This window comes from Amblyomma americanum, chromosome 3 (assembly GCF_052857255.1).
Source record: "Amblyomma americanum isolate KBUSLIRL-KWMA chromosome 3, ASM5285725v1, whole genome shotgun sequence".
Classification (NCBI taxonomy): domain Eukaryota; kingdom Metazoa; phylum Arthropoda; class Arachnida; order Ixodida; family Ixodidae; genus Amblyomma; species Amblyomma americanum.
In genome coordinates, this window is record NC_135499.1 from 193709684 (window position 1) to 193731782 (window position 22099).

Here is a 22099-nt window from a genome sequence, read left to right on the forward strand (position 1 = left end):
ACCGCAACGAAGGCCAGCGATATGACACAACCATACCCGTAACGCAGCATGAGATCAGAGACAGAGCTGCCATGTTGCTCTATAACGAAATAATAGTATCGTGAACGTGGTCTGTTGTTCATAGTTTTAAAATTAAAGAGAGAGAGAAAGGGGAGAGAGAGAGAGAGGGTGAGAGAGAGAGAGAGAGAGAGAGAGAGAGAGAGAGAGAGAGAGAGAGAGAGAATTGAGAATTAAATACACAGCTCCGGCATACTAAGCCTCCCCTTAAAACGCTGAGACATCGCGTATATTACAGAATCGCTACAAATCCTGTCATGCCTGTCCGCGTGGGAAGTAAGAAAAGTGTGAGAAACTAGGTGATGCAGACGGTTCGGATATATGATACCTAAACTTCTACGGGAGCCGAAATACACGTGCACATCACCCGGCCACCAGCTCAAAAAATATTAAACATCGAGCCTAAAAGAATTTGAAGCAGAGCATTTGCTAGAGAGACCGAAATTATGGCGAAAAAAATAAACTGCCATGCAGAGGTAGTTGTCTATGAATGAAAAGCTCGGAAACAAACAAGTAATGGAATGCTCTCCGACGCTATGTCGGCGAGCTTTAAAGATAAATAAGCGCGCATCGAAATCCCGCCAGGAACAAAGACAAAGTCTAACACAGAGCAGGCGACGGCGCAGGCAGAGAGATAGAGAGAATACAACGGTAGATGAAAGAAGCAAATGCGACGAGGTGCAAAAAGGAGGTTTCGTTTGATTTTGAAGCGAGCGAACCGTCCCAGACACTGACGTGGCAGGTGCATGCGAAAAGGTACGGCGCTGGAGCGAGGAGAAAATACAGAACGGAGGGAAGGGCGCGAACTGATGTGAAAACAAGATAAGCTTAAATATTCTGAGCAATGCGTGTGAGGACAAAATAAAAAGTTTGGAGAAGCGGAAAAGAGGGAACCGTGCAGAAAAGAACTCAATCGAAGCAGCGCAGGTAGCTGCAGCGGTGGCAGCGCCACAAGCAATATAGAACGAGTTGGCAAAAGGCGGAGGAAGGAGTGAAGAAAAAAAGAAAGTAGTCGGCGGGTACGGACATACGTGAGACGCTATTAAAGAATAATAAAGCAGAGTCACAAATGCAAGCCGACAAAAATGAAATTCAACTGCTGGATAAGATGGTGGATGGCCAGTGAGGAGATGAAAAATCGAGAAAACGGGAAACGCAGAAGCAACTTCAAATCAATAGATGCAATCGAAGAAAAAAGAAGAAAGGCAGTCAACAAAAGACAATGGAACATCCCCAGCAGTAAGGTTCTCACTGAGAATGCAGAACAAATGTCAGTTATGAAAGGAAATGAGAATTTTTTGCAGTATGAGGGGAAAAAAAGTGCAACGCTTGACAGAGGAAGAACAGAAACGACGCGAGTGGAAAAAAAAAAAGCAGTGGAGAAAGGGAACGCGCGGAGGGGAAGAAGGGACGGGGGAGAGGACCCCTCAGGGAAGGAACGTGACGGCGCGCGAGAAAGAAGGACGGCATCCGTCCCGAATCGATTTGGGGACCTCGACAGAAGCCGCGGAAGCGGCGCTGCGCTGGTGGAAGAGAACCCGGAGGAAAGGGTTACGGAATGGTGGAAGGAGAGAGGGAGTGAGGAAGAGGCGTGCGCTATAGCGGCGAGAACCTTTCTCTCCGGACAGGTAAGCTGCCGGCGCCACCGTCGGCAAAGCCGAGGAGAAAGCGCGAGCAGCGTCGGCGGACGTTTGGTACGCGCGATGGAGGACGATGCAGCGGCATTGAGTAGGCGTCGCTGCAACCGCGGCACAAGTCCTCAGTTTGAGCCTTATTTTGTCGGTTATTGGCATTATCTTTATTTGCAGTAGTAGTCGGGGCATTAGTAGCAACTGTACTGCGAGTTTCGGCAGCTATAACTGGCTGCAAATGCTGAAGGGAAAAACAGGAAGTCGAGGTGGCCGGCGTCTCATAACTCACCGCATTAAGTTTCACGGGTGTCTTACCAGGTTCTCCGTAAGGCAGTGTGTCGCGAATGGCTCGACTGCACTCTTAGTGAGCTTGGAAAGACCGCGTGGCAGGCTTTTCCTTGCCATCCGACAAAGCCTATACGAGCAGTCTGTAACTGCACGATCGGATGGGCCGTTTCATCAGCTTATTCGCTTCTGTCCAACGACAGTGTAGCTGTGAGCAAAACTTTTCTCTTGAGATCTTGTAAAAATTTTGAGCCTCGTAATAATGCGACTCCGCTCGATGACACGGTCTTGACAAGAGAGAATCGAAGACCTGACAGCACCAAGATATCGTGACTGTAAGGAAGATAGCGTCAAAGAAAGCGTTTCTAGGCGACGCCAGTAGCCCTTACCCACGCAAGCGTGCGGAATTCAAATGTGGTTGGCTGACGGTACTTGTGGTGCTATCAACTATATCAATGATTGGGTGAGGTCGAAAGACGGCAAAGTATTATTGACGGAATGGAATACGGTGGTACATTGTGTTACCCAGAGCTTCACATGGGCTAGGAGAGACATCGTAGTAGTGGGCTGGGAATTAATTGGAGTACTTCGAGATTAATGGGGAGTATCTTCGGATTAATTGCTAATTTTCTTCCCATCAATACAGCCGTCGTGGTGGCTCAATGGTTATGGCGCTCGGCTGCTGACCCGAAATACGCGGGTTCGATCCCGGCAGCAGCGGTAGAATTTCAATGGAGGCGAAATTCTAGAGGCCCGCGTAGTGTGCATTGTCAGTGCACGTTAAAGAACCCCAGGTGGTCGAAATTTTTGGAGCTCTTCAGTACGGCGTCTCTCATAGCCTGAGTCGCTTTGGGACGTTAAACCCCCATAAACCAAAGGAAACCAGTTGTAAAGAAAAAACCGATTAATCGGCAAATATTGAGACGCGACATTTCTAGATGTTCTGGTGTTGTAATAAAGGAGCTGTAAGCCGTGATACTGTAAAAATGCCAATAACTGTAGCCTAGTGATCTTTTACTGTAAGTCGTGGTGAACCGATAGCAGTAGGCTTTGTAGTGATGGCCGGATACATAGGACGGACTTCTAAGGAAGTCAAACCAATGAGGGCGAAAAAGCAGCGGGCGAAATGATAGGGGGTCAGGCATTCGTGAGCACCCTTCGATGTGAAAGCGACCAACAGAATTAGAGAACCGAACGGGAAAGAGAAATAGTCAGTGCATCTAACCAAGAAGCCCACCCCAACCGAATGCCACGCCTCCGCCATTTTAACGAGTAGAAAAAAAAAATCTTGATTCCGCGGTACTTAACGCTATTTCCAGAGAAGACCACAAGTCTAAAAGAAAGAACACATAGTACTGCGGCACTATACACAGTTGGCAGCTGAATTTTCGCCCGCATCACACTAAGGCACGAAAGGACGAAAGTGTTAGTGTTTAGCGGTGATATCGCGCAAAATTCGCTGACGATACGTGCGGCCCTGTCAACTATATCAATGATTGGGTGGGGTCGAAAGGCGGCAAAGTATTATTGACGGGATGAAATACGGTATGGTGGTACATTTTGTTACCCAGAGCTTCAGATGGGCTATGAGAGACATCGTAGTAGTGGGCTGGGAATTAATTGGAGTATCTTCGATAGTAATGGGGAGTATATTCGGATTAATTGCTAATTTTCTTCCCATTAATACAGCCGTCGAAGTGGCTGCGCCGTAGACTCTGATCTCAGAGTCTACGGCACAGCCGAGAGACACTCGCGACGCTGTATCTCGCAAGTTAGGCACGCATACGGAAAGGAAGAAAGCAAAGAGACAGCCAAGGTCGCGCGAGCCACCTTCTCGCATGTTTCCTGGGATGTTCCTTATGGGAGCGGGCGTCCCATAACGACGTTAGGTAAAAGACGCGCCCCAGCGACGCCAGCGGGACCCCGTGCGTCGCGCACAGGCAGAAGAGAGCAACGCGCGCTGGCTTTTGCCCGGGTGCCTTCGTCTCGGCCCCGGATACCGGCCTCGCGGGGTTTTTGTGCGGCGACAGCGCCACCACGCGAGTAGCCTGGGGCGACGCCTGGAATGCGGCGGCCCTCTAATTAGGGGGAGCGGACGGTCCTCGTTTAGCGCCGACCAGCCGCCCGACACTCTTCTTCTTTCCCTGTACGTCGCCTTCCCCCCAGCACCCGTTCTTCCTATCACCGCATGCCGGGCTCCTAGGCCCGCACTTAATTGTTCGCCGGGACATAGAGCGCGCCCTTTTGGGTGTGATGTTCGCTTGTGTGCATTCTTGGAAGCCGAGGGTAATAAAATAAAGAAGCGGGCTGGGAAGAAACACTGTGCGCTCCGTGGTGTAGTACACTACCGGTTTTTTTTAGGGCTGGCTGGTAATCTTAAATTGTTTTATAACCACTGTCTTATATTTTTATCATGTCGGGTTTGGTAAGGATAACGAAATGTATCCACAAAATTGCTTTGCGAAGAGAGGTTCTAGTACGTGCAATGAAAAAATGTACACAAAATGGCTTTTGTTAATCAGGACTTCATATTTTTCACAATTATATCGAAGTCATTATTATTTCTCTAATTTCTGTCCCTCCGAAATCGAACTCTCTAATTCTGGTTTGGTATCTCCATGCATACCGTTATACCGTTTGTCTGTGCGTACAATATCACGACTACAGTGTCTTTCCAAGTCAGATTGTTCACAGTTTGCAGTTTACTATTCATTAGTGACTGTCTGTATTCCCTCTATGCCTCAATCCAAGGCATGATCGACGAGAGCTACGCATGTTTGGAGCTTTAGTGGCCAATATGATCTCGTTAAGGTTCGCCCACTCATCTTTTTAAGCCTAAAGAGCTTGGATATCAGCGACGCTCGCGCGGAACCTGTCCTTAGTGACACAGACGCCCCACTGTCTATTTCGCTCCTTTTCGGTGCATAAGCACAGGTCGAAAAGGACAATCTCGGTGTGCGAGGCCCTGTCCCACCTAGCCGATGAACGAACACTGCGAGTTGCTATTTTACTGCTCTAAAGCCGACATCAGTGTGTCGCAAGGAGAGTGACCACAATCACAAGTAACGTCTGCAGCACGCCTAACTATGAGCGCAGCCGAAAGCCTCGCTCCGTGTGGAAACGAAGTTTCTTCTCGCGGCAGTGTGGTGAGTCTCGAGCGAATCCTCGTCGTCGTAGTGCGCGCGCCAGCGGCAGTCTTGTTATTTCGAGCACACGGACCGTGTTTGCCCAAGGACCTTCCCTCGGTTTGTCCTGGCGCGCACGCGAGCTCCTCCGTGCAGCGGCACTGCATCGTGCGGCGAAAAGAAGGCGGCGGCGGCGGCTCGAGTGCGACAGGGACGGCGACAGCCAAACTGGGGGAACAAACACGAACTGATCAATAAGGCATCCTGTGCAACGCGGAGACGTCGCCAGCCCACCACACACGGGGGTGGCCCGGTGCAGAATACTCTAAACTGCGTGCGCGGTACGAGAACCGCCGGTGGAGTCTGGCTGGGGCCATATATGTTCAAAGACGTACTACACGACGTTTTCTCTCTCTCTCTCTCTCTCTCTCTCTCTCTCTCTCTCTCTCTCTCTCTCTCTCTCTCTCTCTCTCTCTCTCTCTCTCTCTCTCTCTCTCTCTCTCTCTCTCTCTCTCTCTCATACCGAGAAGAAATAAACGTGAAGAAAGAAAGAAAAGCAGAAAGAGAAATTAACGTGAAAGAAAGAAAGAAAGAAGAAATAAAGAAGAAAGTAAGAAAGAAAGAAAGAAAGAAAGAAAGAAAGAAAGAAAGAAAGAAAGAAAGAAAGAAAGAAAGAAAGAAAGAAAGAAAGAAAGAAAGGTGCGCTTGATTAAATTAGTTTTCAGCTACATGACACTTTTTTGCCGCGATTATTTGTGACTGATCTTTAACTGGTATTACTTTAATGGCACACTTTTCATTGTCCTCTTAGGAGAACATGGTACCTTCCTTCAGATCAATAAAGTTTTTTTCTCTCTCACTTCCTTCAGGTAATAACTCCTAAAATCATTTTCACATTGACGAAGTAATCTTGCAGCTTGGGATCTTCCGTCAAACTGGCTCCAACGTCTCAAGTTTTATTTTGTTTGTCGTAGGCTTGTGGTTTATGCTGTATTACCTGACAGGAGCAATCGTGCTTCTTCGAACTCAGTTGTAAATATTTTGAATGACCTACTAAAAAAAAAATTCCTTGAATTGTTTTGCCTTTAAAGCGTGCTTCACCTTTACAAGACTGTATGTGCGGTGAAACCTCAGTAAAACTTTAGGAGTGTGGGCATAGGCGCGTGTTTGACTCGAATTGAGCACTATAATCGAATGGTGATGAAGAATTGCGAGAATCTGTAACTTTTTCCATGTCATGCGAGGCTTACTGCGCGAAAATATGATTCGTATCAGCCGCCAGTTCTCAAACAACGCGGTGTAGCGGCCGACGCCGTCATTGAACGCTATTAATACAATAATACTCTCCATCATTTAACATACGCCGAAATATATTTTAACCGCACGCCTTGTTGGCAAACTATAAGCGTGTAATAACTGCGCACACTATCTCAATCTCACCATTACGTTTCTCTTTTTTTTCATGGGTTTTCTTTTCTTTCTTGCGTTTCTCTCTTTCTGTACCTTGAGTGTCATTTTTTTTTCCTGCAGCAGAAATTAGCTCCAGCTGTGAGCTAACGTTTCGAGCCTAACTGGAGGAGGTCTCTTATCTCGCATATATGCTGATGCCCTTCGATATAATTGTTTTACTTTTATGGGCTTGGCCTAAACCGGTTACGAACTAATCCACCAGCTTAAGTCTTCTACAACATGTCGTCGACGCCACTGCTCGATGTCACAGCTAACGAAATCCGCAGAACGCAATCTGAGGCAGCCAGCTTGACTATGCTTGTCTTTCTTCTTACACTCCTTCTATCCTATTGCGCTCACTCTCGATGCTTTCTTCAGTCTCCTGCGAAGTCTTCTCCTAGTGTTTGTTTTCACAACGCGCACCGCAGCGACCCGGTCCCGCTTGTATGTTTACCCCCCCAAAAAAACCTTGTTTGGCCTCGTAGTCCACACATATCGCGTCTTCGCTGTTATGGCGGGAAGCTCTGGCCCAGATGGTTGGTTGACGCACTAACATACAAATCGCTCCAGCAACCAGCTCCTTCCTTCAACACTAGATTTTTCTCTAGCTGCTGTTAGAAAAAGATATAACGCCGACGGGAAAGACTGGGCCGTAATAATATGGGCGATAAGTTCAAGGCAGGTCACCACCACAAGCAGCGTAAGCGATTTATAGCTTTAACTTTGTAAATTCACGGTTAAAGAACAACTCTCTCAAAGCTTTTCTTGTTGTAAATGTGGTATAGCCTTTTACAGACTATTTATTTGCATGTTAAAAACATAAAATTGCGCAAGTGCTCGGCTGAAGACGTTACCGGGGAACGTATAAACCGAGGCAAAACTAGGCAGTAAATGGCTGGAAATCTCGGCGCATACTTGAGTGCCCTGCATTCATCCACCCCCCCCTAAGCTCTTCACCATCGTATTCGTCTCCCTCACTGCCACTGGCGTTAATTTTTGTTCATACTTCGACGCCCATCGCGCGCTGCGCCAACAGCATTAATCTGTCTGAACGGTGGCAGAGGGTGGTATTATGGTCAAGATGCTAACGATTCAACTTCCAGCTCTACCAAAAGAATTTGGCTTCTATCGTTTTTCTGGCTGATTATTCATAACTAATGGTTTGCCATTTTCGGGAGGGGCTGTGTGACACGGAACGGCAACTTGGCTAAAACCTCTCTCACGTATTCTAGCATCATATTATTAATCTACTATCCTTTTAACACAGTCCATCCGGACTTCAGCTAGGATTATTCGAGTGACAAGGCTAGGTGGTTTTAATGTGGGTCGAAATAACAAAACAAAGTGAATGATTACAAACACAAATAACAAAACCTCCCTGTCCCAAATACCTATGTCGAGTTACCGAATCAATTACAAGTAAAAAATGGAATAAAAATGTTCCTGAACAAGAAAAGCAGGAACTAAGGCCAAAAAGATTTCGGCGCAGCCGACAATACCACCGAGCAGAGGGCGAATCATCAGACGATACGAAGTCTATTAGGCACATACTTCTCTCTATGCAACCCGCCGTGGTGCTCGGCTGTTGATCCCAAATTCACGGGTTCGATCCGTGCCGCTGCAGCTGAGTTTACGCAAATTCGCTCGTGTGCTGCGCGATGTCAGTGCAAACTAAAGGACACCAGGTGGTTCAAGTCAGTCCGGAGCCCCACTCTGGGGTGTATCGCATAGCCAGCGTGCAAGTTTAGGGCTTTAAACCCAACACACTATATCATACCTTCACTAAGTGCATTTTTTTTCCTATCTTACTAGCAGCAACTATGTGTGACGTTAGCGCTAAGAGTGAGGAAGCAACGCCACTCGCCACGCCGCTATGAAAAACAGGGCCGACCAATCACAAGGGGGCTAAGGAATGGACTTGGAAAAGCATTATACCAGAGCAGGTCCTCGTTACGCGTATCAGTTACCGCCTATGATGACGACGAGCTATACACCCGAGGTGAAGCATTTGCTCTATCCCTGGATATTTACTAATCATCTTATGCCTTTCGACCACTGCCCGATCTGCCAATGTTGCCATACGCCATGTGATGTCTGGAAAACGACTACAATACTATTTCTGCCTGTATATTGAGCGGGAAAGTTTGAATGCACCTGCACTTTGAATGTACGTCGTCAGAATTGCATTTTACAGCGAAAGCTATGACCTTTCGCAAGCAGTTCAGCAACAACCCGTTTTATTATACTTTTACGATGTGGGGGTAATCTGTGATTCCGTAACGACATCATGACGCCACTCTACGCTGCAAGGGGCACGTTTCTGGCCGCCGGCCTCATTACACTCCGCTTTCACACCTGTTTTACACCCATAGTAATTCCGGCGTTTCTTTCTTTTTTTTTACCGGCAGTCGATATATACGATCGGAACCCAAAAGTGTTTTTCTGTTCAAAAAAAAAAAACTTCGAATTCATATGGGATATTTTAAAATAACCACAAGACGAAGAAAGAGGTGAATATTCAAATATGAAAAGGATTGACTCTTTTCCCACGTGCCTGCTTTCCAATGGAAGAGAATGAAGAAAGTTAGACACAGTTCTTGTAAGGAAAGGCCAGAAACAGATTGGGGATGAAAGAGTGTCTTTACAGCGAACAGCGCAAAAGCAAGGCGGCCGGCTTTTGTTAGTTTTCTCTGGGCGCCTTCTCTGCAATAGGAGTAGATTGTAACACCGGAAGCAAAAATATAAAGCGACGTTCAGCGAATGAACAGTGCGATGATTTCTTGTGGGGGAAGGGGAGAGGCCTAGTTTTTCGCGTCCATGTACAGTAATACCAGCGGGAACGCATGCCGAGGCAAATAGAGAGATTACTTTAAAGAAAACGCAAGGTGTTTGACGCCGCAGTATAAAGATAAGCTGCAGAAAAGTCAGCTTTACAAATATACCAACAAAGCTCCAAAAGCGAGGCAAAGAAAGCTGAGACAAATAGGATCGCCAGTGGCAAAGCTTACCACTGACATGACAGGATTACTTCTGCATTTAAGAAGGACGAAAAAGAATAAATAATTAGCGCTGATAATGTTGAACAAAGGTGATGGCGAACTTGAAACGCCTGTGCCTGCAGAAAATAAATGAGCGAGAAGATTAAGAAAAAAATCGGCATGCTGTCGACGGTTCAGCACAAAGTGAAGGTAGCCATGACTGTGACACTATCGATAGCGTATGGGGCAAAATAGCAATTGTAGTAGGAGGAAAGCCTGGGTCGCCGTCCAATTCACCACCCACATATAACTGCCAAATATTGCTGAGGCAACGAAGCTTCCATATCAGAAATGCAAATCAATTTAGGAGGCGTTTAAAGAGCTTCCAAACCTCCTCGTATTCTATATTTGTTTCCTTGTTTATTTTTTGTTTGATTGTAATTTGGGCTCACGTGGCAACATAAAACTGCGAAAGTAACAACTATTTCGAAATAACCCGTACATATTTCCGGAGACGGTTGCCGAACAGACGGTTCCACTGCTCACAGCAAATAAAACTAGGCTTGGAAAGCGCGGAGCGCAGCCTGTGTTATAGATACAGCGTAGGTTATAGCGATCTGGGACAATGTAAACATCCTGAGCGCACAAAAGGTTCCCGTTCTCCTTGATCGAGAGAGGAGAGGCTGAATAGGAAGGGTAAAACAGGAAAGGGAGAGGGGGACAATTGGAATAGCAGCAATCGATAACGAGCCCTTTAAATAAATCTGCGTGGCTCTCGGGCTGCTCGCCGCATTCGCCGATGAGTAGAGAGGCATCCCCACTGCGAAGGATAAAGAAAAAGAGATGTTGTCTTTCTCTCCGTTAGAGTAACGTTTGCTCGCAACTATAGAGGGTTTGCAGTAAAGCTTTTCGGAAGGCGATACGAAATATTCCAAATCGTGCGTCTGAATGCGCTGAGGTCTAGCTAGTTTGAGAAAGCAGTCTTGGTGGCTTTCACTTGAATAGTAGTTTAATTTTTCAAAAAAAAAAAGGTAGGTGGTCGCGGTGGAGTACAGAGGGGGTGGGTTGTAAAGGGGTCTCGAAACAAATAGTGATCAACTATGGCAGGCTGCATAACACCCGAGCTGTTTCGGCAAGTATAATTTTTGAGCTATGAATGAGAGTCACATGAACGGTAGCCATGTTTCTGACGGTTTCGTCCCTTTAATGGGAGTTTCCACTTCGGTGTTGAGAATCCGAGGAGGAAAGCTAAGCTTGTAGGCTTGTCTGAGCAAGTGATTACATGTAAACCAAGAGTGTGCTTCACAGACTCAGACTAGTCTAGAACAGAATTAGAATCGCAGTATGGATAAGGGGAGAGTAGGACAAAAACTGTGGAGCCTTCTTAATCACATTCTTAAAGAAGAAAATGGATAGCCTTTAGGTTGCCGGTTATGGTGCGTGCAATGAGTGTCTAATCTTCTTGCAAAATGCCCGCCATAACTCCGGATGGAACCGGTTCTATTGCCCTTACATGCTATGCAGGAGTCACCTTCTAGAATGTTCGAGTACCTTCCATTGGATTATCATATGGGATTATTCTAACCTTACCCACTACTCCTCACTGATCAACCAAATATTTCTGACTAATCCACGTTAATCCACTTTCTGCGTTGGGACAACTTCCAAGATTTCGGGGGTCCTGTGCTATTTTTGGAGGTGGACCAGCTTCCCATTTTACGGGTCCACCTGCCACGGTGGGCAGGTTGCTCACAATCCGGTGGCACCTGCCACGCTGGGCAGGTTGTGATGACGTCACAAACTCCTATGACCTCTCTCGGCCAATCAAAATGGCCCATTAGGTCGGGTTGTGATCACGTCACAAGGTCATCTAACCTCTATCGACGAACGTCCGTGGTGCACGGACAGATAGCGCCGGTTTCTGTCTGGATGCAGTGTTTATCATGCTGGTAGGCTCACAAAAGTGATTTTGGTGCCCATGGAGCCCACTGCGTGCGTATTAATTGCAAGAATGAGTAGTGTCTTACTGTTGAAAAGGCGGAAGGTGAATTGCAGCATTTCTAAGTTTCTAATATTAACTTTTACTGTTACCTCTCAGATGGCGTTTTATATTTACTGCGCGTGATGCGAGGGTAGTTGCAAATAATTCAGCATTATTTGTTAATTGATACCTGGGAATTAAAAAAAGAAGGCGACGATTTGTGAATTTGTGCCGCATTTTGCTCCTGTCTCGCATACATTTTGTGCATCTTGAAGATTCGCTTTTCTTCGTCGAGATCAGTACTGCTACAGGCAAGTGTGCGTGTGCTCATTTGCTAGCGACAGCACTGTCACAGTTCATGGCGCAAAAAAACAACAAAGGTAGCTGGTAAATTAAGGTACAGGATGGTTATCCTGTGCCTAAATTCCACCTCGAGGTTTTCGACCCGCGCGGCATGTGGCCAGTGAAAAATAGCCAGGGGTTACGCTAACAACAACAAAAAAACGGTCCAAAGAACGATTCTATCGTTCGTGCAAAATACTTCGTGACTTTGACCCAAGCTGGACACTGCTCTGATTCCCGTTGATATAATGTGCGCATCTCCGAAGGCATTTCAACTCGCTCGAGTGGTCAGATTCGGGTTGCTGAATAATCTAAGGAGAGGTGAAGAAAGAATATCGAGCGTTATTGGTGCGCCGCTATCCGGCGCATAGAAGCCCAACGCGGCAAGCGTACGGTTAAAGAAAAGACAAAAGAAACATCATCGCCTCTGAAAGTAATCGAACGAAAGCAAAAGAAGGAAAGAAGAAGCCGAATGACGCCAATGGGGCTGGTGCAGCGTGCTCGTGAATGCACCCAGGAGAAATGACAGGATCGAGAGGGGAGCGAGTAATAACGACAGTGGAGAAAGGGGAGAGGGATGCGCATGCATGCACATACGGCCGCGATTTTAACCCCTCGGCTCGTTTGCCGAGAGTTATTGGCCCATTCGGCGCCGGCGCATCGCCTGTATACATACGGGCACCGCCGGCAGCAAAAACAGCATCGGCGGTAGCGCGCATAAGAGCTGGGACGGAGCACACCCCTAGAGTGGGGGAGTGGGGCGTTAAACATGGCCGAGTGTGAAAAGCGATGGCCTCTTATGCGTCGCTTTGGGGAGTTTTTCGATCGCCGTTCGGGGCTTCGCTGTGGGCTGAAAGCGAGGTGCCGGTAATGTGTGCTCGCGACTGACGAGGTTTGTCCTTCTCTTTCGCTCTCTTTGGAGTTCAGCAGACGCGGGCACAATTGAAATCTCGGCAGCGGATACCGGTACAGACAAGACAGTGTCGCTCACAGCGCTGTTACCTGGGTTATTTTGTTCTTTCAACTGTCGACGCCTGCTTGCTTGCGGCACAATAGGTACATGTTATATGCGAAATGAAAATAAAATGTAGCAGCACTAGTGCGAAACGGCACCTTATTTTTTTTTTGCACCAAAAATGAGGTTTTTAGGGCGAGTTACCTTTTCCTTGTATAGAAGTTGCTGGCCTCACAGGTTCAGACAGGGATTACTCCGGGATGTTCACGAAACAAGATACAAAGATGAGCGTGGCTTTGTATTCATTCAAGAAACATGGTATATTCGGTACTTGCCGGAAGATACCCCACAAAATGGAACTCACGTATAAAAACTGCGTATTGTAATGTTCTTGCCTACATTTTTACATATAGCCTTCACCTCATAATAAACTGCACATCCCCACCAAAAAAGTGTTTTGGTTGGAGATGTGCAGTTTATTGTAAGTCTTCATACCCAACCAGACAGGCAAATCTGTCGAAATGTTTAGTTTTCAGTCATCACCTCGAACGCCCCCTACCCCCTCCTTTTTTATCCTGTGCTATAAGTTTTTTTTTTGCTCACTAACAGCCTCATCCTCCATCTCATCTTCCTACCTCTCCCTGACTGCCGACAATATCAAGCAAGCACCGTGAACGCTTTGGTGGGCCTATTTCATTTTTACCTGCACGGGTCCACGTATTCACTACAATTGTTTCCTGTTCATTTTCAGCGCACAGAGCGTCACGAACTCAGGAGTGTACGCGCATGTCAGACAGCGCAGGGCACAGAGTATTCAATGATTGATAGTGCCCTCGCTGACAACCAGGGGACGCTGTGCATGTGAGCAGTTCTGTGTTTCTTTCTTATGTGGAGCTACGAGGAAGCAGCTACGACCGCGGGACATTCTGGAGTTCGCTGAAGCTAATCATGAGACATTTCCGTCGGTCCGCACAGCTGTCCACACATGTTTCTGAGCCACTGCAGAGATGTACATAAAATTACAGCCAGTCTAAGATTTGCGCAATTCACTGAAAGCATTGCAACCTCTCCGCTCTCGTACAATGAAATCCATATATCGCTCGAAGGCGCGAAAATGAACGAAATATATATTAAAAATGGCTTATGTGTTGGATGTTGCTTAGATTGCCCTTTTATTTGCGACTGTAAAAACAGTCATGAGCTTTTTCCTTTGATTTCAATATTTATTTCAATATCTTCATTCAATGTCGTTTAACATTTATCTTTAACGATTGCAAAGCCTTATCGCCATGCGCTGTCGTCTGCTTTCATCTCTTATTGGAAGAAAAATAGTCACGGCGTAGCGTGAACTTTTCACATGTAGATCTTATGAGAGGATCTCTGCTTTCTCCACCAACTGTTGAGGGTGCGGTGCGCAAGCGCCAATATCTTAACTGAAAAAAAAAAAAAGAAAGGGAGGATAACGGAAATGCTTGGACAGAACGTAGTGGCAGCGAGAGCTTGCAAGGCGGCTATGTGCACGGCCCTCGGCCCAAGTAACGCGACCAAGAAAAGCAGCAGCAGCAGCGTAAACAACCAGAGTACCAACAAGGGACAAGTGGGAAAGCAGTGCCGGGCTGCGGGGCAACTTGGAGAGCTCCCAGGAGCGCGGCCAGAGTGCAGCAGCAGCAGTCCGGGAAGGGCGAGACCCGAGAAAGCGGCCGGCGCAGCTCGTCCGTGATTGTAGGAGGGCCCGGGGATCAATACCGGGCTGACCTTGAACAGCGGCGCGTGACGAGCGGCCGAGGAAGAAAAAGGCGCCCGGTTCGTTTCGCGCTTCGCTTCTCGGGTGTCGCGATCATGGCACTGTGTGGGGCAAAGCAAACACGCGGCGAGGAGGAGGGCGGACGAAGGGGCGAGAGAGACGGGCGATGTTGCGCGGCAAATCAACGGCTTGGAGTGCGTGCCAACACTCGATGCCTAATGCCCGGAACAGCGACACGGCGACACATTGGGCGTGCATTGTGGAGCCTTCACAGCCTTCACGTCCTTCACAGTGGGAGTGTGCCGTCAGGTTCTCGTACATTGCGCACTTACGCTTTGATATCGCGGACGAGGTACGGCTGCTAACGGACGAACGGAAAGAAGGAGCGTATTATGGGACCCTGTCAGTACCGCACAGGACAACGCAGGAATTCGGCGTGCAGGACCAGTTCACGCGCACCCAGTCTGTACTTATTTATCTCATTTGTTTTCACGAAGGTTAACAGCCCCCATAACACTACAAACCTTTCGCCAAATTAATTGTCGGTGTTTTGGCGTAATATTTTTTTCTCGCGTGCTCAACACTGGACAATGTAATTTGCGAAGCTAACGTTTACAAATTAATACAACTTTCTCACAAGGGGCCCCACTACAGCTCTCCGCTCCGGGACCTCTCTCTGCAGTACATACTTTAATGCACTGTGCTTTTATTGACAATAAACTTGAACAATAAACTTGAAACACACTCAGCGGGCTAGTTAACCGATTAATTAATCGCTTCCTTCGTGCCAGTGCCTTCCATTGCAATGTCCGCGCATGATGCCTAAAGCGTTTATTTTAAAGCCTGAAGATGTCGCTAGGTTCTCAAACTACCGAGCAGACCCGTGACTGTCGCTTCACTGCCACCCGCGCCGCGCGCCTCTCGTGGGGTCACTTTGAAAATGACGCCCTTAAAGAGACGCTCGCCTGAGCTGACCAGCAATTCCGGCGGCGAAGAACAGGGCGAACAATAATAAAGGAGAGTAAATGGGGAGGCGGCGGCGGCGGATCCATAAAACCGCGCCGCGAATCCAATTTTATCGCAAAGCCGTCGCCCGAGGAGCACCGCGGCCTCGGGGTCTGCGTGCGCGGCTCTCCAAGCGCCCAACTGCGGCCCTCTTTTGTCTCCCGCGCATGCATGGTGGCCCCGCATGAGACGGCCGATCGAGCGCCCACCGCGGGCTTGCCTATGCCACGCACGCAAGAGCGGGCCTGCATGACGCGACATTCCGCCGCTGCTCTGCCTCCTCAGCCTCCGCCCTCCGGACCTCTTTGAGAGCTCTATAGAGTAAGAAAAAGTAGGAGGGGGCCGCCGAAATCTATTACAGCTGAAACTACACCCTTAGAAGTTTTATAGAAGCACCTTGGATTGCATATATATATATATATATATATATATATATATATATATATATATATATATATATATATATATATATATATATATATATATATATATATATATATATATATATATATATATATATATATATATATACCAAGGTGCATAGGGAAATGTTTCTCATTTCTTCATATATATATATATATATATATATATATATATATATATATATATATATATATATATATAACAACAGTCACCGAAAACCCAGGTGCATAGGGGAATTTTTTCTATCTTTTTTTATTTCTAGTGGCGATCAATTGCCTTTTAAAGAAAATTATTTATAGACCAGCAGAAAAAACAACCATGCCGCCGGTGGGATCCGAACCCACGACCTCCGAATATCGCGTCCGGTGCTCTACCAACTGAGCTACTGTGACGGCTGTCGAATCTGCTGCTTTCGTGGGTATTTGTTTTGCGTGTAAGCGAGCCTTGAGAGTGTTCACCACCGAGAACCTTGAGAGTGTTAAGCGCACATCTCTCGTGAGGCTTGAGAAGTGAACGTTTCACGAACGTTGTAGGTTTTGTAACTAGCACAAGGTGCGAGTGTTTGACTGCGGGTTTTAACCACGTGGAGTCGTTTTTTTTTTTTTTTGCCTATATTTGACTGGAATTTTGAGGCGCAGGCTATTCTTCCCACGCGGTGCACCCCTGGAAAGCCGAACACTATGCCGGGGGACCGCCTGTTTCCATTGGATTAACCGGCTGGGTAGACCGGCGGCCGCGGAAATCGAACCCATTTCGAAAAGCATGCAGGCAAAGCAACTTTTCCAGTGCACGTGACTAGTTAATAAGGTCAAATTTTGTCGAGCCACAGCGATCGTGTTTTCTAAATTCTAAAAGATCATATGGCTATTGCTAACTACCGGCTACAAGTCTCTAATTGCAACCAGTAGCCTAACTTTTGTAGTTAAAGTTGATTATCAGAAATTAGTTAAGTGGCTAACTAGTTAATATTAATTACATGTTTTCTGGTGTCCCCCAACTGAGGTATTATTGTGCCGCAGAAGCCTTCATACCTCAATGCCTCTTTCAAAATATTTGGGTCACCTTTGCTTAAACACCTGGTGTGCATGTATATATATTTTTTTCGATTAGGTTTGAATAGGCCAGTTTACTTGAGTAAGTGGAACGTGAGGACGAACGAGGATGTTCGTTTAGTTTAGTTTGCGGGCTTCAGCCTCCCAACTCAGGCTGTGAGGGACGCCGTAGTGGAGGGCTACGGATGATTTCGACCATCTGCCGCTAATTACGTGCGCTGACATCGCACAGTACACAGGCCTGTAGCATTTCTCCTCCCTGGAAGTGCGACCTCCACGGCCGTGATCGGATCGGCATCTTTCGGGTCAGCATCCGAGCACCATAACCGCTGAGCCACCGCGGCGTTGGCTGCTCAATTTAAAGCTTTATTTCGCCAACAGTTTCGGGAATGGTATTCCCTTCGACAGGGCAGGTTTACAATGATCCAATTCCGTCAATTCAGTTTTGATTTTGACGCAACTGAATCAGTGTATCCCTGCCAGGGGTAGGAAACTAGTTAGTTTCGGTTTCAACTATTTCAGTGCACCTGCTTACTGAAAGAAAACTGATGCTTAAAACTAAATTATTTCTGCGCACATACACAGCGGGATAGGCAGCAGCGGTGACCGAATTGTCCAAAGCATCAGAATACGAATGTAGCGTATATTTTCCCCGCCAGTGGTTCAAAGACATCTCGGGGCGGTAAGTTTTTTTTTCTGCTGGATATTGTTGGCATGGCGACTATGCAACGTTCAAGTTGGGTTTCCTCCCGCCGATATGGGAAGAATTGGCGCTGACGTCTGTAATGGCCGGACAATGGCATATATGGAAGTTTCCTACCCCTGACCATGCCCTGACAAATTCAGTACCGTACCCGAAACTGTTGTCCAAGTGAACGTTTAAATCGAACGGTCGCGTTTAAGCGACTGTTAACCATTCGACGTTGAAACGTCGAATAAATGTAGTGTAATGTTTTTCATTGCTATATATTTGTGATTTCTTTGCACTTGTTAATCAGCTGCCAAAAAAACATTCCTGATATACGTGCGAGCGTGCGTGCGTGCGTGCGTGTGGAAAGTTCGACGCGTGAAAGAACTCTATATATGACGTTTCGAACGCAGGACCTACCATTGTCATAAAATGCTGAGTTAAAAACCACGTACAAATAGAAAATTCTTCCTTTGTTTCAGTAGATTATATCTTAATACATACCTTCGTATGTGCATAATCAATCACTTTCTTAACGACCGTTCTTGTTCTCACCATTTTACCATTACCTGGGAGTCAAGAGTCCACCCTCAGCCCGACGAATGCACTTGTACCCTGATATGAGGCAGTTTTGGTGTTACGTGTGCAGCCAAAGCACCCTTGAAGTTTCTCGCGGACATGGGAATGACGTGCGCCCTGTGACAATCCTGTGACATTTCAGCCTACATGTGCTTCTCTTCACCACCCTCACCTGGAGTAGCCTTCCAGGTATATTAACAGGGAGACATCTTCTGTGATCACTAAAATGTGCCTCCTCATCCTCCTCCATTTACAGTAATGTTGCTGCTATTTATTTATATTTAATTTCATGACTGACCCACATACGTCCCTCGTATAGTGGATGTACATGTGCTGTGAAATTGTTGCAATTCTACAGTGATGCCGACACCCATGGCCATGCTCTCGAGCGCACACAGCCCGGGACACACAAAGTGGTACCGCGCTAAAGGACCCATGCCATGTCTTTCAATAGCGGCAATGAGTGAAAAAAAAAATAGAAAGAAAAAGGATGAAACCTTCCTGTAGTGTGATGTAATGAAAGAATAAAAAAAGCTATCTTTGACGTCATTATGACACCACTGCGACGTTGTTCATGACGAAAACAGAAAAGCATATGTTTTAATACGTAGTGTGAAAAGGTAATCCATGGTGGAGACGTTACACATTTCAAGTAAAGCGGCACTCCCGTCGCAATTGACCTGTTTGTTGAAAGCTTATCACGCACTGAATCTCGGCCATTTGCGTTTTGTCACAATGGAAAGTGAAAATTTGCGTAAGGTTAATTGTGTATCTGTCCTCAGAGATTTTGATTTTTGAAAACTATAACTACGATAAAAGTTTTTGTATTCACCTCATCATCCACTTCATTACACTCCACTGAAATATCTACAAAGTGAGTTTTTCATGAAACCGAAGTAAAACTTAAGTAGTCTCACAATTGTTCAGAAATGTATGCTTATAGCAATTTCAACGCAGTAAATAAAGGCATTCATGAAGTGACACTGAATTATATAAAAAATGGCGACATAAAAATAAAGAAACACTGCCGAAAACAAAGGTATAGACTTCGGAATCGCAGACCAGTTAGAGGCTGCTAGTTGTTCCAAAAATAAAGAAAACAATAAAATAAATTTTTGATCAGAGTGACAAGAAGAGTCTGCACTGAGAACAGTTTGGTGTCTTCTACAGGCGCTCTAGAATGTAGCCTGATGACACCTTGACGATACGTTGTGTGTCGTCGGGGTGGTTTTGCACGGCTCGATTCGTGCACAAAGTTCATTGTGTCCTGTGCGACTTCATTTCGAACACTGCCACATTTATTCCTTTTTTGCGCTAGCTGGGGCAAAGATCATCATTGCAAAGAGTAACAATGCGCGGAGGAAGAAATATGCAGTCCTGCACCCTAAGCGGGAAAATATACCAGGACTCCATCATGACAAGACTAGCTGCAGGCGCAAAGCGCGCTGAATGTACGTGGATAATGACGGTGCTTGGTGGCAATACTTAGCGCTGAAATTTCTCAAGTGTTGGCCAACGGACAAGTGTAAAAGTGATCTCCCTTTGCTCTCTCCTCTTTTTTATCTCTCCCTCCGTTCCCCTTCTCACGTGTACGGTAGCATACCGGGCGTCGCCTAGTTAACCTCCCTGCCTTTCCGTTCGTCTTTCTCTCTCTCTCTCTTTTGCCTGGTGTTTTGTCGAGGCAGTAGGAAACGTGTTCTCTGCTTCGATACCGCACGCATTCTGTCCCCAGGTCTTTGGCGTTGCTGGTCATTGTTACTAAACTCAAGCGCAGAACCAAAACTTCGAGGCTTGTGCACTGTCCCGGAGCTGTTATCCTTTGGCACTAAAAATGACAATTACTGCTCCCCTGAAAAGTTTTCTGGTGAGCTCGTGGAGCGCTTCTGGCGTTTTACTTCATTCTACAGGGCTATGCGCAATGTGGGGGTGGACAGCAGCCCTGCCCTCATGTAGACTATACCGTCGCGGGCCAAACGACGAAGAGCCGCACCATTCCTTGACAATTTTTGAAAAAAAAAACAGCGCACCCGTAACACACGGACTGAGAAAGATAGGACGACACAGCGCTGCGCCGTGTTATCTTACTCAGTCCGTGTGTTAAGGGTGCGTTGTTTTTTCGCGAAATGAATTACCAACTAGCCCACATTTGCATGCGTTGGCAATCAAGCTAATAATTTTCATAGTACCGAAGTGTGGCATGCGCGAACGAGTATGCACTCAGAGCGGTCAACAGGAACCTCTTTGTACTGATAAACTTCAGCGATTAACGGCATTTCATACGCGGTCGTTCCTGCCCCCTTGCTTGTTCACATAAAATGCGGGAAAAGACAAGGAGGCAGTCCTGTGGGGTTTTTTTGTGAATTAACCATTGCCTGAACGCTGTTTCGCACCCACAGCTTAGCCTCTAAACGCACCTCAGTTGTGTCGGTACATGGCAGTACTAGAAGGTAACGCGCGCAACGTGTACTGTCTTCCCCGCTCGGCTGTATTAGTTTTCTGCGTGGAGACAATATACAGAGTGCCGTAAGAGCCACAGTTTTTATCATAGCTCTCGGTACTTGTTTAGTTGCTGGCATAGTAAGTGGAGCGCGTATATTACGTGTTGTTCGTATCGGCCCTCAAAATGTACCGTTAATCTAGTCCCCTTAGTCTGGCTCCGGTATCGGCAAGCGTAACACTCAATAAACGGCTATTGCGAGAAGAACTAAACTCCAGTACCAGGCGGACTGCACAAGTCTTCTTTTTTTTTTTTGCACGTGCACTAATGAACTACAACGGGAGCAACGTCTAGCTAATATGGAGCATTTGCGCCGATATAAGTCGCTGCATATAATGTACTACCTGTGCCCCTTCCAGCGCCCTTGTCCACTCTTCCCGGCAAGGCGTGCTCGCACCGGCGTTACGTGGGAACGACAAGGACGTCGCGGTGTCGGTCATCTTCGCACGATGTTTTGTTTTTAACTTTCATTTTCGCGAGCACTTTCATATCGCAGGACCAAAGGTGGGGAACCGAGCCGCGACAGCAGGAGAGGTGGCGGCCAAATCCTTTCCGCACAGCACAGCACACTCACCTGTCCCTCCCTCAGCGCATGAAGAGCCCCGGTTCCGACGTGCAGCGACGGCAGAGGAGACCTGGGGATCGCATCGCTGCGCGCTCGCGGCCACAGATCCTCCGCCCGTCGCCGACTAAGGAGAGTGCTTCGCGCCCGCGTCGCCCGCTCTGCGCTCGCCGAGCCGCCGCCGCCGCCACTCGAGTACGCACTGTGCCGCGCCGCTATAGTCCGGGTGGGGACCTGCCGACGACCACCGTATGCCACCCGTCCTTGCCTCTCTCGGCCTGCTTCGCCGCTGCTTTGCTGCTGCTGCTGCTGCTTCTGCCGCTGCGCGCCGGACCTAGTGCGCCAGCGCTGACCTGCGGCCGCCGGCGCGGTTTTGCGCTCCGCTTCGACCATGCGCCGGCCTACGTGAGAGGGCATGGCGACACAGGCGCCATCTCGACGCTTGACCGCCGCTGTCGCCCCCAATTTGTTTTATATTACTCTGCTCTGTGCTCCTTCGCTGAGTGTGTCACCCGTCATTTTTCGAGCAGGACTGCAGCAAACTTAAATTGCAGTTACGACAATGAGAAGCACGAATCACATTAAGTCAAGCTTCGAGTTGCAGGAAACCAAAAAAAAAATACGTCTTCATGACGTCTATCATTTTTAAGTGGCATCTATCACTTGGCTCTTGCAAGTATTTGTCTATCTTCTCTCGGTCATTTTTGCATATTCATGCTTATGAATATCTGGCGCAGACTGCTGAG

The 22099-nt window shown here is 47.2% G+C and overlaps 1 protein-coding gene across 1 annotated transcript in view; it reads right to left on the bottom strand.

The window, feature by feature from the left end:
- Positions 1-21680, bottom strand: part of LOC144125762 (acetylcholinesterase-like) — a 122715-nt gene extending 101035 nt beyond the window's left edge. The window contains exon 1 of the mRNA XM_077659435.1: positions 21366-21680. The gene's annotated coding sequence lies outside the window, so the exon portion shown is untranslated. The remainder of the gene's footprint in view (positions 1-21365) is intronic.
- Between the last annotated feature and the right edge of the window lie 419 nt (positions 21681-22099).